The sequence below is a fragment of the Catharus ustulatus genome, chromosome 3 (genome assembly GCF_009819885.2).
Source record: "Catharus ustulatus isolate bCatUst1 chromosome 3, bCatUst1.pri.v2, whole genome shotgun sequence".
Taxonomy (NCBI): Eukaryota; Metazoa; Chordata; class Aves; order Passeriformes; family Turdidae; genus Catharus; species Catharus ustulatus.
In genome coordinates this window covers 23,057,131-23,075,360 of record NC_046223.1, presented here as the reverse complement: position 1 = coordinate 23,075,360, position 18,230 = coordinate 23,057,131, and the positions used below count along the sequence as shown (strand labels likewise).

General features: G+C 40.0%; 1 long non-coding RNA gene across 2 annotated transcripts in view; it reads right to left on the bottom strand.

Annotated features, from left to right (window-relative positions):
• The window catches only part of LOC116994069, a 111,183-nt gene that overhangs the window by 88,456 nt on the left and 4,497 nt on the right, over positions 1 to 18,230 (bottom strand). For both annotated transcript variants that reach the window (XR_004417409.1, XR_004417408.1), the window contains exon 2: positions 7,447 to 7,545. This is a non-coding gene — a long non-coding RNA (uncharacterized LOC116994069). The remainder of the gene's footprint in view (positions 1 to 7,446; positions 7,546 to 18,230) is intronic.

The following is an 18,230-nucleotide window of genomic DNA, read 5'->3' as shown; positions in this document are numbered from 1 at the left end:
CAAATAGCCAGTGTGTCACTGATCTGCTGACAAGCCACTGCTAAGAAGAGCAGACAAAATAACAACAGAACCAAACTGGAAAGTTCTATTCCCAAACTCTCACTTCAAGTGGCAAAATAGCATCACAGCAATTCTCATATAACAGTGCTTATACCACTGTGACATGCTTTTATATAAGTATAGGTGTAGATTTTAGTATGGCCAGAGCCAGACGTGGAAATGGAATGTCTTCAACTCAATACTGATCCTCTTCATAACCTCAAATAGATCTGCTGACACTTCTCAGAAACACTATTTAATGTAAGCAGGAAGTTTTCTAAGAGTAGTTTAGTTCTGACTGTGGTTTCAGTGCTCCAGGCAGTAAAACAGATCCCAGAAAAACATTCTGCAAGTTATTTGCTGACTACTGACTCAATCCTGGCCTCACAGTTATTTGCTGACTCCTACTTCACTCCTGGCCTTGCTAGCAGAAATAAGGGTGAGGTAGCAAATTCTAATTCTTTGTGCACTTCTAGTTGAAGAATTCATCCCCTCACCAAGGAAACTGGAGCCGTGTGAGTGTTGAAAAGGCATGTGGAAAACTGCTGTCCATTTGCTACAGGAGGTTGGAGCAAAGTATCACAATTAAACTTGGAGTAATCTGTGTTTGCACTGAGCCCCAGAGGCCTTGAGGAAAGCAGAATGAAATCAGTGAGGAAAGCGGAATGAAATCAATGTCCTGCAGCTGAAGTTTTGAGTGAAGCACCTGGAAGCAGACAGGTCAGCACACACCAAGAGGGAGTGCTGGGTTTAAGTCTTCTTTGTGCTTCTTTGGAAAATACATATACTTTTCTCACTCAGGGCCACACATCAAGTTGTTACTCAGATTTCCAGCCTTTACAGGAAGACTGGAAGGCATCTGATTAAAGCAAACAGGTTACAGAAACATTTGATTAAAATGCAATTGTGGAACCTTTTAATAGAATTAAAAGACATTTGAGTGGCATCACCTGACCTCACATCTTTTGCCTAACTTTTTCCTTGTTATTGGGCTTTCTTTTCAAGTCTCAACTATCCACAAAGAAATCTTTCTCACAAAGTTCAACCCTCATATTTCACTGAATGTGTTTTTCTGTGCTGGATAATTTACATATTTTGGCCCTGGTTTGAAACCCATTTCAGGTGGTTTGGAATTATCTGAGCCTGAAAATGCATTGGAACCTATGCAGAAAAATATGAGTGTGCCAAAGGCTTTGCCAGTTCTGTCCCAGCTGTCTGAATTGTCACCGAGCACAAAAAATACTGCCCCAAAGGAATTGCTCCTTGATATTTATAGGCTGCTAAAGTGAAGCAAGAACAAACCCTTCTGCCCTGGTCCTCTCAGGGAATTCTCCAGGCAGACAATACTTCGTCTATGCTCAAACAAATGAAGAAAATGGATGAGAATAAGAAGATGGAAATTCACCATGCAAATTCTAGATGATGTCAGGAAGTTGTAGGAATTTCCTACTCGTAACCTGTGTATGGGAAGAATACAGGGGAAATAGGCAATGTGGAGATGGGGCTGGAGATCATCTAGAAACACCTGTGCACTGGATTTAAGTGCCTCTGGATGGACCAGAAAGTCTAAAGCACAGGTTACAGAAGCTCCAGAAAGACCTGTAGTTTCAGGAGTAAAGGATGTAAGAATATTGCTGAATAAGATTTACAACATCAAAGCTGTAAATCAAGAAAATTAGGTTTAAAAACCAATTTATGGTATCTTGCATCTTATTAATTGCAGCAGCTGGTTCTTCAGGTTCCATGGTGCATTAATAGAAATTCACCCATAGCCAAAAGATATCACTAGCATTAATGTTTACTCACTGAAACCAGGCAGAGCAGGTTCCCATGGAGCTTAGCTTGGTATTTTCTTTTATGCTACATTGCTATTGCTACAGTAACCCCAAGAAAACACGAAACCAAGGGTGTTTGCACAGGTGTACTTGTTCTTGCAGGGTTTCTCCCGAGGGCTGCAGCACAGAGTGAATACAGGTGCTGAAGGCCAGCAGAGCCTGATACCCACAGCACAGCTCCCTGCCATCCCACCCTGCCCCTTACTTTCCTACAAAAATACCCCTTGGACTATTTATTGCAAAACTCAGCTAAGGAGGCTGTCATCCGAGAGGTTTACTGGTGCCAATGTGAGTTTTTCCACAGGGTTTTCACAGGGTCTAGATCCAGTCCTGAGGTTGCTATTCACCTATCCAGCTTATTTGCTGTAAACTTAAACATGTACTTGCAGGATTAAAGCAGGTGTTTCAGTTCTGTGCCTGAACAGAGAAGCATTTAAATGTGTGCTTAAATGATTCGTGGAGCAAAAGCCTGGAAACGCCCAATTTCTCCTCAGCATAAAGAAACAACAAATTCCATGAGAAGATACTCATGAAGTTCAGAGAATTATCTGGAAGGAAATTCAGGGAGGAGGAAAGTATTAAATAAAAAAGCAAAGAAAAAGAAAAACAAACCCAAAACTCTTCACTAGCACTTCATTTTTACAGAAAATATCCACTTCCAGAAGAATTTAATCTATTTTCCAGTACCCACCAGAATAACAGTCTTTCTCAAAACACCAGCACAGATGCAGCATCAGATGCGATGTTCTGACAGCGGCAGGAAACAACCTTTGCAATCCAGCAGGAAAAAGGTCAGATCCTCTTGTCCCTCTTTCTGCTCAGAAAACCCTCAGAAACCACTGCTCTAAAAGCTCTGCTCAGGTGTGAAAACTTTCCCTATCCCATGGCTGTTTTTCTCTCAGCATGAGGAGATGGACCTACCTCAGCTAGTAAAGCTCTGAGCCCAATCAATGCCTGGAATGATATTGCAGGATGTTCAATATATTCTCTTCTAAACATTTGATTCTCAGCTTAAATGTCATGTTCCTTCTCCTTTAATTACAGATATAACCTGGAACTATGAGTTTTTTCTCTAGTCCAGAATATATATATTTAAAAAGAAATTTTAGTGGGATTTTTTTTTACCAGGAGGAAGAGTCACACAGTTTCACCATTTCACACAGTTCCTTCTAACTTATTATTCCCCCTTTACACTATTTAGGCCTCTCACTGTTCCTTTCTTTGTCTTGTCAGATTTCTCTTTTAATGACTCAGTTAACTCTGATGAAAAGTTCTTTCAGCTATTTTTCTCACTGCTGTTCTATTTTTTTTTCTAGACAAAACAAGGGTACATCTCAGCTGCTGATGCACTGTTCCCTGCAGCCCATTATGTCCAGGAAAGCAGGGATTGAGGAGGCATTTAGGTAATGTCCCTTCTCCCATGGAAAAGGAGCCACCCATGGGTTTCTTTAAATTTTTGCAAGGGTTATCAGAAGTTTGTTATGATTTCTGTCCCCACCTCTCTTTGACCACTTTGGAGTCATCCTGAGCCCAAACCCCAGGTCAGGAAGGGTGAGCACAGGTCCTTTGGGAATCCCAATGCTCTGTTTGTGTGCTGAGGGAAAATAATTCAGTGTGCCATAAGACATGGAATTTTCTGATTGTAAGCAATTTTAGAGGGAATCCAACAGAACCATGGATGGCAAAGGGCTACTTTGGGCACAGAAATATTTTCCATCAAGCAGTTGTTATCAAATGGATGGAGGTACTGGTGTTGCTGTTTTGATGCTGATATTATACATTCTACTATTATATACTCCTCTTAGAATTTGCTTGTGCTAAGCAGAAATCCAAATGTCTTTTTGGCAATGTTTTAGGAGGTAGTACAGGTTCAACAGGCACTTTTGAGTCAGTAAGCACTAAGAAAAATTATTACTTGTGACAATTGCAATTCCACTGCAAAGGATTGCTTGAGAGATTGCAATATTTACCAGGAAGGTGCATTTTTGAGAGAACTGTGGCCAGAACTGAAGCAGGATCAAAGAGGAAAGACATCAACACTCACTGAGACATTGAGATTTATATCATAAGCCTGACATTAACTGGAATTTACCTAAGGGTCTGAAGAAAAAACAAATAACTCCTTAGAGCAAAGCTGTCTGTATCCTCTCTTCATCCCATATCATAGTGAGTTCTGTGATCCCTGAACAAATGTTTTTAAAAATATGTTCTTCATCCTGCTTATACAAAAATTAACACTGAAAACGTGGAAGAAAATGCATTTTTCTATGATTATACTCCTTGTACACTCTCAGACAGCTTTAAAATTATCAAAGGTGTAGTGAATATAAGCAGCTACATCGGTGCCATGACCATACATCTGTCTAAAGATTACAAATGAAGGTTGAAAATATCCATGAAAATATGGATTATGGACTCATTCTTCTAGAGGACGCTCAGGTTCTACAAATTTCATTAAGGTGCCAGTGCACATTGAGAGCACTCAGCTTTTAATGTTAGATTGGGATACTCTTATCAGTTTTGAGTGATGTCTTAATTCTTCATTCCAATGGGATAATTCAAAGAATTAGGTATTATGCAACTTGAAAAAGGTATCACAATCTAACCTTAAAAGCTGAGTGCTCTCAATGCACACTGGCACCAGGCTCATTGCCAAGAAAATTAGTTAGACTTCTGTGGCAAATAATATTAATTGTTTTACGCAAATTATATTTTCTACCAAAATCATGTGAGAAATTTCTAAACTTATAGACTAAATCCTCTGAGGGGAGGGAGAATAGCTCCAGTTTCACTGCCTAAGTGTCTGTTCCATTTAAAGGATATTAGCTAGCCAAATGAAAAATGCATGAATCAATCAGCAACAAGGACCTTGATCTCCAAATGAGACAATGCTGAGCTTTGAGATTTATGGTCTTGCTTCCAGAATTCCATTATTTGGAGGAACAACAACAATAACAATGGGAGATGACATCAGAATAACGTGTGTTCTTCTTTTCTTTTCCTTTCCTGTTGATCACAAGATGCTGACTTTGTGTCATTCACCCCTGTCAAATGAGTAAATGTGCTGTGCTTTAAATCCTCACCAGATGCACACTGGGTTCAAAATAAAATGAGAATATCTTGAATGGAAAGGCATTATTGCCACTTGCATTTTGCACTGCTAATTAGTACATCCACAGAGCAATTAGCTATTTCTTCCCTTTTGCCTTTATTCCTTCTGCAAAGAGAACTTTTGATTTTTGCACAGAGAAAACTTACGGTCGGGATCATACTGCAGTGGTGTAAGGCAGACAAGAATTTAATTCTAATCAGTCATGATTCTTGTTTTCTTTTCTCTGTAAAACTGCAGTTGCCTCTTGATTTTATGATATCTACAGTGGCTGAACTTCCTTCAGACATTGCCTGGCAAGACCTGCCATAAGAGGCTTAAATGCTTCTGCCATAATACCAAAAGTGAGAGAAGGTAAGGAGGGGATAGATTTACTGGAGGAGGCAAGAGGGACTCTCATCAGCACCATCTGAATGCAGGAACATTCACAGCTTATTGTATCTTGTAGTGAAAATATGCATACACTTAAAAGTGCCTGTAAAGATCAGATTTAAACTCAGCTCTAAACCCTCTCCAGATGAGGTGATTTAGATTGTAGGACACATCAAACTTACCAGTAAACCTCTTTTTCCCTGATGACATGATCCTTATTTGGCATGACAATGAGTTTAATACAGAATACATCAAGTTAGAGAGGTAAAGAAAGAATTGAATCACTCGAAATTTTCTCACCTTTCAGGAGTAACTCAGTAACTAGTTTTCTGCAATGAAAATGGCATCCACAAGGAAATCACAGCCCTGTATACCAACCCGTGCATAGAAAAAGGTAAATTCCATTGTTTAACTGCAAAAACAACAACCTCCTTGACATGGAATCTCTTCTCAGCAACTTTGTGCATTCTCTTGCAAATAAATCAACACAGAACATTATTTAATTATTCAGCCAGCAGAGAGAAAACCCCTCCGAAGAAATTGGTGTATGTGCTTGCCAACAGAAAACAATGTCTATTGGGGTGCCATTTCCAGTAACATGAGCAAAAAAACACACATAAATCTTAGACCTGAAGTAAATGTAGGAATAGAACTGCTAGTAAATCATTACTTCTACATTACTGGTTGACACATTGCTGTGATAAAGTGAAAGTGCTGATCAGTGAACTGCAGCAGTGTTGTTTGTAACCATGAATGGATTATGTGATCTTGTTATTCTTTGGAGAGTGACCCAGTGTGCCACAGTCAGAACAGCCTTCAGATCTTGGTAAGGAATTCACACCTCCTAGTAGGAACACAAATTAAACCAAGGATGATTTCTTCCACAGATTATTTAAACTAATATTATGGTTCCCTTTCAGCCTCTACATGCTTATCACTTGTTACTTTCGCATTTGCTTTCCCAGAAAAACATTTACCATCTCAGGATGCATTTTACAGAACTTATGATGAAGACTATGAGGAGAAGGCAACTGCTTTCCATACTTCTGACATGAAACAAAAGCCGCTGGAGTCAACATAGGAATTCCTCACTGGCTTTGGTAAGTTTAGGATTAGACCATTTTAAAAACAAGATTTATGTTTAAAAAAGACAATGGAAAACAGCCATAGGAAAATTTGGAAAATATGATGGCTAAGAAACCATCTGGCTTGGAAAAATATTAGATTTAACATTAAAATATTCGATTTCTTTTTTTAAAGGTGGGCATCCATTTTGTATACTTCGAGCAAGTTGTTATGATTATTTATATATTATCATTACTGGGGGTGCTTGCTTAACAAGAAATTCTTATGTTTTCAGAGTTCACTTGCTCCTGCTGTTTATAGGAGCAGTTTGCTGAGCCCAGCAGTCCTCAGGTCATTTATTTCAGACAAACCAAGCTCCCCCTGTCTGGCAGCTGCTGCTGTCCTGAGTCATGTGGCCATATAGAAGGCACTTCAATGTAGGACATCATGGCATTGCCTGGTGCTGGTTAGTTGATGACTCAGTGCCATTTCCAGGGAAATAAGTGACAGAAATACCCTGTCTTTGTACCTCCTACATACCCAGGTGAATAATGTTTTGGAGAGAGAGAGAGGATAACGGAATGGACAGTACTCAAGCTCAAAATTCATCTGTGACCTAAAAAAATAGATCCCCATGCTTTATGGCCTTGAGGAATCAGAAAGTTTGTTCAGCTTTGGGAAGAAAAACACAACTCAGTGTGAGGGAAAACAGTAAATGCAAGCTGAAACTAGTTCCCATTTCGTGGGAAAGTCTACCTTTTTGCCATTGTCCCTGTTCTGAAACAGAATAAAATTTCTTCACAATTTTCCCTTGAAGTTAAGTGTTAGCAGAGAAAAAGTATTTAAAATTAGCCCAAACATTTTCCATATAAAGTTTTCCTGAAAAGTTCCTTACTGGCAGGGAAAACAACTGGTCACAGGTACCAGAGAGTTTTTAAAATACATCCCACTGCAGCAGGTGACTGCATGTACAATAAGGCTTTGACTGTGCTGTTCTAACCTGCTCTCAGCACAGAGTTTCTTTACCTGCCTTTGCTGCTCCAAATGTTCTTTTAGACTGCTAATCTGAAGGAAGAGTCCTTGTGGTCCTGTGATGACACTCCTTTATTTATCAATAGATGTCCACTGGAAAAAAAAAATAAAGAAAAAAGGTGACTTCAGTGGCCTCCTGCAGATGGAGGAATCTGGAGATCTGAAGTTAGGTTTCCCATTCCAGCAACACATTGTACTAACTCACACTGGCTCTTCTGTTAGCTAAGAGCATCACCCAGCTTCCAGCAGGGCTACAGCTGCAGGAAAGGACTGGCAGCTAACACAGTAATGAGTAAGTATCTATTGAGATTCACTCATTACTATTAATTTCCCCATTGCTTCCAACTGATTCAGGAACTACTTATGGAAATTCTTCTTCTGTCTTGCTAAAATCCAGCGCTGTTGCTGTCAAACCTGCCAACAGGCGCAGCAATTCTACTGTGATAAAATAAGTCCAATTCTATCCCAATCTTGCTTTCCTAGGGAAGAACAGAACTCATTAAATAATTATCAACTGTGACAAGAAAGTAGCTGGCCAAACACTTGCTGCTAATCTAGGCATGACAGCAGGACTATACCTTTCAAAGCAGTAATTAGTTAGATGAACAACAACATAAGTACCAGACAATGACACGGAAAGGACTGTCCCTAAAGGACAGATCCATTATTCGTAGGGTTCAGTGTTTGTGTGACTTATGAATGTTGTTTTGCAGTATAAAATTACATTTCTCCTCTGCTGCCTTTCTCTTTGTTTTCTGCACGGTTTATGGAAGGGGACAGAGGGAAAATCTGGAGCTGAAGCCATGAGAAAGCAGGTGGCAGAAGCTCTGCAAGACCTTCCTTACATTCATGAAACAAGGGTGGGTGGGTGGATAGATCTCACAACACCATCAGCCCACACTCCCTGCCCTGTGTGGATAAGAAATCTGGTACTTGCACCCTGCCCTTGTTTTATGCTTGGATTAATACTCACCCAGTATAGATTTGTAGGTTAGGTCTGGTAATCCTCATGACTTTCCTTTCTCAACAGGGCAGATTTTTAGGTGGTGTAAACTGGTGTAACACAATTTGAAGCCAGTGGAATAATACAGATTTATCCTCAGCACACACCAAAACAGCAGTGAGTGCCAGAGGTGTTGTCCTACCAGCTAAAAGAAATCACAAGCCCAAACTGCTACCATTGAATGTAGAAAGCAGGATTACAATCACACGTGGACTCGAAGCTGAAATTACACCCAGCCAAACTTGTTTTCAACGGGACTGTTCCAGTGCTTAAAGTTAAGTATACACGTAAGTGTTTGCAGGATTAAAGCCTTGGTTTGTAATGACAGAGCAAATCCAAATAGAGATGGATTAGCTGGCAGGGGGCAGGTGAGGTGGTCAAAGGCACATGCAGTTCATCATATGGCTCTGTAATTTACTACGCGATTATCACAACTACATATTTGGTGTGGGGATATAGATATACATGCACACATGTATACACAGAGCCAAACTTTATTGGCACAGAGGCCCCACAGTCATTTCAAATTTAGACTCTGGGCTGCACTTGTTCCAGGATTGTGTGTCTATTGCCAACACACTGAAGCGCCTCAGGCTTCAGTCTGATTCTTTGTTTGCTTGCCCATTAAAGTTCTTATCCCACACTCCCTTTTGGCAGAAAATTTTGTTATTTCTGCTTTATGCTGGCCTAGGCCTTTCTCTTGCCTCTGTTCCTATTAACCTATAGCAGTGACAGCCAGGAGCAAACTGAAGCAGCTGGTGGAGATGCTACTATCAGACTGAGAAACAGCTGTTGTGCAGAGGGGCCACCCTTAAAAACTTCTATTGCAGCATTGCTGGGCTGTAGCTTGGCCACTGCAGTTGGGGAATTGGGGAAAGAAAGCACTTTCATTTTCAGATATTTAATTGCTGAAAAATGTAGGGGTGTGTGCACCATCTTTATTGGATGTCACACAGAAGTAATGCTTTCCAGGTATTTTTTGGCACTTTGCATCATTATCCTCTTACTGCCAGCATGGAATGGCCCCATGTTGCAACTCAGTGTGCAACCGACTTCCAATTTTCCTGTTTAAATTAATATTTACCAGTTGGTTATTTTTGGCAGATTTTTATTGATAGCACCGATTCAAAACAAATAGCCAAATTCTGCCCTTGGTTACAGCCTATGACATTTGGAGTTAACTCCACTTTTACCAAAACCACCAAGGGCAGCCACGTTCATTTTCCTGTCTTTTTGTAGCATGACCTTTGCTCTGTCCTTACCTTTAGATAAGAAGTGGGCTGCAGTTTTAATTTTTAATAAGTTGGGATACAGCATTGAGTAGAGCTCCAAAAAGGAATTGAGTGTGCACTTCTCTAAGATATTTAATAATTCCTGCATCTTACCTTTCAGCAACCCTTCAGTCACTTCAGAATACCATCATGTATGTGCAGAAGAAACTCTTGCAAAAGCAAGCACTATAAATTAGACCTTCACTATTGGGCAAAACAATTTAATTACTGGAAAAAATTAATTTGTATCCATCAAAAATCAGGTGGAGTAATCACTGCAGACTTATTTTAGTTGTTTATAGAATAAAGATGTAGCAGAGTTATTGACCAGGGCAGAGGACCTACACTGTAATTTGAATAGACTCAGGGCAAGCGAGGTACTTGAAGAAGCTGCAGAGAATTTTCTGCATGTCCTGCTGTGTGTTTGGCTCCATACCTCTGTAAATGTGCAGAATTCCTGAATCCAGGATGTTGATATGAGTAAAAAACCTCAGCTATGTTTATAGAAAAGCCATAAAATGCACAATAGTGCCATGCAATTGGCATGTGGGCCTAAGGACTGTTGCATTCAGCTCACACGAAGAGCTGCACTTGGAACCACATGTCCTGTTTGTCATCTTAAGGGTGGGAAACCGCCAAAAGAACAAAGTCAGCCACCAGGGCTGCCAAGCTAAGTTTGCTGTGACATTGATAAATATTCAAGCCAATGTCTTTCAAACGTTATTGTGAATCACCTTCCCCTCCTTCCTTCCCCTGCTTCAGTCATCTTGCTGGCTCAGAATATTCACCTTTGTCTCAGACCTCAGCTGCCTTCACTTTATTGCATATGATTGCTATTGTCTTTGTCTCTTTTATCCGCTTCACTGTGTCTCATTTTCCTAAAGTATCTGGCACCCACTTTTCCATAACACTGTTCCTTTGTTTCAGGAAAACATAATTTCAGGAGGCAGCAGAAATACAGTTCCAAAGGCCACAGGGTGACATCCTCTCTCACCTGATCTTTATTCATATCGGGGTTTAATGGTACTTTTTTTTTCCATTTCTCAAGCACCCTGCAACACCCTTCCTCCCTGACAGGAAGGCATATTTTATTTCTCATAAAAATGCTTTCCTACCAATCTTCTGTTCTTCAGAAGTTTCAGAGACCTTTCTGTTAAATGCTGCTTTTCTCATGTGGATAGACCTGTTGACCTGGTTGTGGTTTATTACTGTTTTGACACTTTTTTCTCCTTCCTAGATTTGGAAGAACTTAGACCCTTTTGTCATTTCCAATTCCTGTCATATTGGCTTCAGCAGCAATCTTCCCAAATTCTGTTTTGAATACTGTGGTAGGAACAATTGAGGATTCTAAATATGTTTGGCTTTCTAAAAGTAATATTTTTAACATAATACCACTAATCTTGTGTTTGGGGCTCATACATAATCAACCTGCCCCAGATAGCATAAACACCACCACAAAAAAAAAAAACAAACAAAAAAACCAAACAAAAAAAACCCCAAAACGGACTTTCTCTCATTTCTACCGACTCAGGCAAGGATGCTGTTATGCTGTCCTTTATGTACACTTTCTTAGCTCCCTGGTGCACTAAAAAAGGGCCCTCAGTCCATTGAAATAATACAAAACCTCAGTTGCTGATGGTAGTGGTATGTGATTTCCTGTGTACGTTTTACACCAGAAGGTACAGTGCTATTGTACGTCCCCATTTAGAACTCAAACACAATGGCTCATGCAGCTGCATGGTGACCTGCCAATAAAGTTTAAGACAGCATAGACTTCCACATGAATCTGCAGATTAATGAGACAGAGAACTATCTTCTTTTTTCCCCACAAAAGGCTACTCGTGCATTCAGAATGTGCTGCAGACTAAAACCAAAGTTCAGCTCGCCACAGGAGTAGAGAGAGAAGAAACACGCACAGGATACACTCAGAAACAGCCCAGCCCTTATGGAAAACTCCTGTGGAATTTAACACAAAACGATACGCTTTCTACAGCTTTTTTTTTTTCCCCCTACCATCCTATAGCTCAGATACTTCTTCTATTAAATTCTATACAATGGCTCAAAAAACTTCATATAAAAGATATAATGCTCCATAGGTTTTAGAGTAATTTTGTAGTGTTCTGTTCCATTTCTATAGGACCCCCTTGTTTCTATTCCAATTATGTTATCCAGAACTTTTCATAAAAGGCCCATCTTATAACAGGCCCTTTCCCTCTCTCTCTGTTTTCCTTTAACAAAATGCATAGAGATACTCATCGTAAGGTGGGTTTCTTAAAATTCCATTATTTTAGGGGCATACTAAATTCTCATATGTGGCAAAAGCATTATTTGTCTTTTTGATAGGAAGCTTAGAAAATTAGTGGGGAAATTGTCAAAGCCAGACAAATATAAATTTATAACTGCCTTCCCATCTTCATTAGACCAATGAAACAACACACTAGTGTGGAAGAGGGAGGAAAAAAAATGAGCTTTCAATCTTTTTTTCCTTTAATTTTGAAGCAAAGCCCAAACTAGAAGCACTTATAGAAACCTTTCTTGGCAAATGTCCTCTCAGGACTTTATGTTAAAAGGCGAAGTAAGTAGAGCAAGGGTTAATTTAACTCCTTGAGAAAAGTCTTCAGAAAGTGTTTGGTACATCATATTCCTAAAATTATGATCTAATTCTTACATGTCTGTCTTTCTGGAATACAGTGGTTTTGTCTTGGGTATTAATTAATTTTCATTTCCAAAATAATTTCCATGATTTTGGGTTGCTTAATGTTTGTCAGTGGACAAAGACAGCAGGTACTCAAGGGTGATCTGATACCTTTATAATCTGAAGGTGCTAATCCACTGTGGAAAGATAGTTCAGACTATGGTTTGAGCTAATGATTAGAGGCCATGTTATTTCAAATATGGACTGGAGAAATGACAGTAATATAAATAGAATTTTTCATTCAAAAGGTCACCTAGTTAACTGTGTTATAAAAACATTGGATTCACTAGTCCCTGTTTGGCATGGCCGTGGCTCCAGACACAAAATTGTTTTCACATACATTGTTCAGAGGGAAAAGGAACACAAGATATTCCATATGGATTTAGGATGAGCAACAAAAATTACAGTGACTAAAGGCATGTTGTCTAAGAAATTAGTTTCGTTACTCACTTTTTGCATTTACAGAGTTAGTGACCAAAATAAGTAATTCCACATCTATGAAGGCAAATTCTGGCTATATTAAGAAATGTATAGAAGACTAAAAGTTAAGGTAATTGAACCAATGAAGGTCAGTCACATGGCCTATAATTTTTACTCTTCCATAAATTTCACAGAGTAACCATGTTTTTATCTCAGAGAGGCAGGAGATGGAAGCTTAAAGCAAAGTGGCAAAGTTTGGCTTATTAATTTGAGACAACTATTTTTAGTCACTGATCCTTGACAGAACCTGTGCCAATTTTTATGGCTTGAAGACAAGAGACTCCAGAAAGGTTTGATAAAATGAGAATGTCTTTAAAAAGGACTGGTAGAAAATATAAAAGTAAGAGCAATCTTCCTTGAGTTGATTAACTTCATTTATTAAACAACAATTTTATGTCAGTTTTGACTCATCATGAGCTTATTTTGTTTGTAAGAATGCCTTGATGGTGTAAAAAGGTTTCTGAATACATGAATCACAATTCAATACCATCCAAAGCACCATCAGATGTCCTAAAAGGGGATAAGTTCAAATTCCCCAAGTGTTAATGTGGATTGTGTATCCGCTTATTTTTATTATCAAATCTTCATTTCATTCCTGAGATGACAATATTACATCTTACCGCTTTCATGATTGTTTCAATTCATCTAGATCCTGCATACATTTCAGGACTTTTCCTTTTTTACATAACTCCCTTGAGAAGCAGCTTTGCATTGACTCCTCTCTTTTCCCTCTTTAAGAAAGTTTTGTCTCTGTGGATTTTTTCTGAAGATGTTTTAACTGATGAGCTGTGATTTCAACAGTGTTTCCCACACTGACTGAGCAGTGGAGTGTCATTCTCTTTGTGAGCCCATTCGCTGAAAAAAAAAAAATTGGTACTGTGGTCCAGCTGAACACAGTTTTCAACACTCAATACTGTAATCCCAATGCATGTTCTGTTCTCTGTCTTTCTTTTGTTGCTTAAGATATTTCTTGAAGTATGGAGAATCTCTATTCCCCTTCTGGTGCTGAAGGAAAAGTGTCATATTAATCTTTGGGACTGCAGATTTCTGTTCCTAGTTTTCTAGTGTTTGAAAAAAATCCTGACTGGAACATCATTTTCTGGAACAGAATTTATGTTTGATGTATTTATCTATGAATTCCTGTTTTTATTATTTTCATGAAACAGAGTAAAATAACATAGAAATACATCCATGAAGTGCAGTGAGGCCAAGAGCAAGATCCTGCACATGGGTCAGGGTGATCCCAAGCAGAAGTACAGGCTGGGGGATGAAGGGATTGAGAACAGCCCTGCAGAGAAGGACATGGGGGTGTTGGTGGGTGAGAAGCTCAACACAACCTGACAATGCACCCTGGCAGCCCAGAAAGCCACCTGTGTGCTGGGCTGCATCAAAGCAGCGTGGGCAGCAGGTCCAGGGATTTCTCCTCTGCTCTGGTGAGACACCACCTGAGGTGTTGTGTCCAGCTCCAGGGTCCCCAACAGAGGAAGGACATTGATCTGCTGTAATGAGTCCACAGGAGGCCACAACAATGATCTCAGGACTGGAGCACCTCTGTTATACGAAGACAGCCTGGGAGAGTTGGGATTGTTCATCCTGGAGAAGATAAGGCTCCAGGGAGATCATACAGATGCCTTATGGATCTAAAGGGACCTACAAGAGAGCTGGAGAGAATCTTTGCGTAAGGGCAGGTAGAGACAGGACAAGGGGTAATGACTTTAAACTGCAAGGCAGTAGGCTTGGATTAAATATTGGGAAAAAATTCTTTACTGTGAGGGTTGTGAGGCACTGGAACAGGTTGCCCAGAGAAGAAGTGGATATCCCATCCCTGTCAATGTCCAAGGCCAGGCTGGATGGGGATATGAGCAACCTGGTCTAGTGGGAAGTGTCCCTGTCCATGGCACAGGTTTGGAACTAGATGGTCTTTAAGGTTGCTTACAATCCAAGCCATTCTTTGATTCTATGTAAACAAAATGTATTTTATACTTTCATTTAATATTTGCACCACACCTTTAAGTAGATCTAAACCCATCTCTATTACTCAGATCAGTTCTGAATAACCTCATTTCCTCTTCAAGAGATTGGGATTTTCCAAATTGTTGCCTTAAAGAACATTTGCTTTTCCATCTGGTCAATCCTATCTGCCATACTGGTCCCTTTACATGCTTGGGCCTTGAAGTTCATTTCCCTTCTGCTGGTGCTCCAACTGCATGAATGGATTCTGACAACTCCAAGACCCACACAGCCTTTCTTTCTCACCACATTGAGAGGCTTCTCAGTGATATAAATCTGCAAGGCAGTCACACTTAAGATAAAGGTTTTTGTAGTTTTATCACTATTATTATTATTATTATTATTGCTGCTACTGCCATTCTCTTAACCCTGATAGCTCATAGGCCCTGACAATGGACAAGGGAGATGTGGGTATGTATCTAAAATGTGCTTCTCTGGATCTAAAATACTTTCACAGCACAGTTCTCCACAGTGCTGAATACCTGAAATCCCTGATCAGTTTACACTTATTCTGTCTCCGTTCTGGATCATTCCAAGAGCATCCCCAAAGGAATGCAGTGGCCATGTGACAGATGGTTTCCTCCAGAAAGCATTCCCAAAGGCAACACGAACAAGACTGCACCATGTAATGCAAGACTACATTATCCCACAACATCCAGCCTTTCAAGTATTCCCTGAGCTCACAGAACTCTGCTCAGTGGAACCAGCACCACAAGGGGTAGCAGCTTCAGGGATGCATTATTTCATATACATTGAGCAAACACCACAAATTGAGGGCGCTCTCCATGGGTCAAAGGCTCACTAGCCCAGGACCAGAGCAAAACTCCCAGGCTTTGACTACATTTTTCTTTCTCCCATCCGCTTAGGGGGATGCCCCACAAGCTAAATGACCACCAGAAAAAAATTGTTTCAAGCAATGAGAATTCCCAAAGCCACTGATTGAAATAACTCTATATTTGACGTAATTTTCAAATGCACTCTAGTACCTAATGCAGAGGTGGGAGAGCACACATTTCTGTACAAACATCTGGTGGACTTCCAGCTGCTGATGGTGGGATACTTTTCACCACAGCATCCCTCTACAAATATTTAGTACTCTGCTGGATCAGGTTTCATCTGTCAAGAAGTAGAAATACCTGTCATCTGATGATGGATGGTGGCTCTTGTCTCAGCAAAATCCGTGTGTTCTCTGCTTCTGTCCATGAAGAAAAAGCAGCAGAGGAGGTTGACAGAGAAAACACCAACAGTGTAAGCATGAATTAGCCTGCTGAAAGATGGGCTCCTCAATCAACATCAGGGAATCACACCCTGTGAGAGGGAGCTGATCTGCTTAAGGAAGGCTCTTTGGTTTCCACAATCCATCCACTCAATGCCTGGGTTTTTTTTTTTCATTCATGATATTAAACCAGGTCAGTGAGGGAAGAAGGAAAGAACAATATTAATTAGTTTTCCCTTCTTCCTGCTATTACTTCATTTTGATGGAGAAGAGATTAGAAGGAGGAATAGTGATTTGCAGCAAAAAAGGAAGGAAAGAAAGAAAAAAAGGAGCATGTGAAGCATATTATACACAGAAGAAATCCCAGTGATAGAATTTGCCAGGAACTAAATGAAGGTGGTAAAATCATTAATAATGAAGAAAGCCATATTCAATAAATATGTCTCTCCTTGATTTGGAAAAAGCAGGATAACAGCAGTATCATATCAGGCAGCCAAAGCCTTTTTCAGTCCATTAGTAACCAAATAGGACATTAAATATCTGCTTGTGATAAAAAACTGTAATTCATCAGGCCCAGATAACTTGCACCTGAGGAGTCTCAAATAGTTGGTGGAGGAGATTCTTCCTTCCACATGTTAATTTTTAATGGGTCTTGAAATAACACAGAAATTCCAGAAGACTGGAAAAAGACTGATGTTTTGTCACTATTCAGCAAGGACGAACATGATGACCTTGGTAAATACAAGCCAGTGAACCTAACTTCAAGGGGAGGTGAGGGGGGAGCAAAATAAAAGAATATGGGATTCAACTGATAAAGAATGAAAGGACAGGAAGTAATTAATGCCAGTCAGCATGGTTTTATGGAAAATAGGTCTTGTCAGACAAACCTGATTAGATTACAAATTTGGTTTAAAAGGTAACTGCCTCAGTGTGATGGACATTTGTAAGGCATTTGATTTAATTTTGCAAAACATTCTGATTTTTAAAAAAATATTGTACAGCCTCAGTGAACTATCCCCTAGCAGAACAATGCTTTTATTAAGCAGCAAATCTCAAAAATGTTTTATCTCTGGGAAGTCACCACTGCATACAGATATTGTTAGTGGCTGGGAAAGGGTCAGTCTCAGGCATGGCATTTGAGCATTTTTGTAGCTGAGTTCAATATAAATTACTGTTGATTGTACTGCTAATGCAATATTTGCAAAAACAAACAGAAAAGTTACCAATATGTACATAGATGTGATGTTACATCTTTATATAGCATTGGTGTGGCTGCTGAAATATTTCACAGGTTCAGTGATCATATATTTCACAATGCTGGAAAAAAAACCCCAGAGGTTTAAAGAATAGCTACAAAACTCATTGTTAGAACTGAAGAAAAAGCCTTACCTGAGAACTTTAGAGAATATGGAGAGATTGTTTGGTTACAGTGAGTAAATAGCTGCATCGGCAGAAAAGCAGCTCTCATACTTTCCTTTTTCAGCACCCCCAGTGAGCTTGGAAGAAAGAGTTAGGCAGTCTTAGGGCCCAGGTCACCCTGAAGGGTTTCTGTTTCCACATCAGTAGCAGGATAGGTTAAATACAGCCTGGTGGCAATGGGGTGTCCCTCATGTCAGGAGGGGTGCCTGACCTACTACACACGGCAGCACTCGTGTAGGTCGTCTGCATCTGTGAAAGCTCCAAGATTTTTCTCTTGCTTGTAATCCCTCTCCAAGTAAAAGGGCAGATAAAATGACCCTGGATAAGTCAGAAAGTGTCCTGGCCAATTATCCTAGGGAGCCTCAAGGAGTTATCAGAGGATCAAAGACCCTTCTCTAGTCTTCAACTCAGAAAAGTTGCAGCTAGACAACAAAAGGAGAGGCAGGGGAAGAATGTGACAACTTAATGATGCTACAGTAGCACTGGGTAAGATCCTCAACTTGAGCAAGCAGGTGCCACTCCTTCAAAGTCAGCGGAGAGATGCTAATTTACACCAATGGAGAATCTGACTTAATATGTTTTTTTATTTGCTTGAGTCCTGCCGTGGCTCCATAAGCAAAGGTTAATGCAGGTCTGCCAGGGGCAGGCTGGAGTTAACTCAGAAAGGCAGTTGTGAGGTTGCTG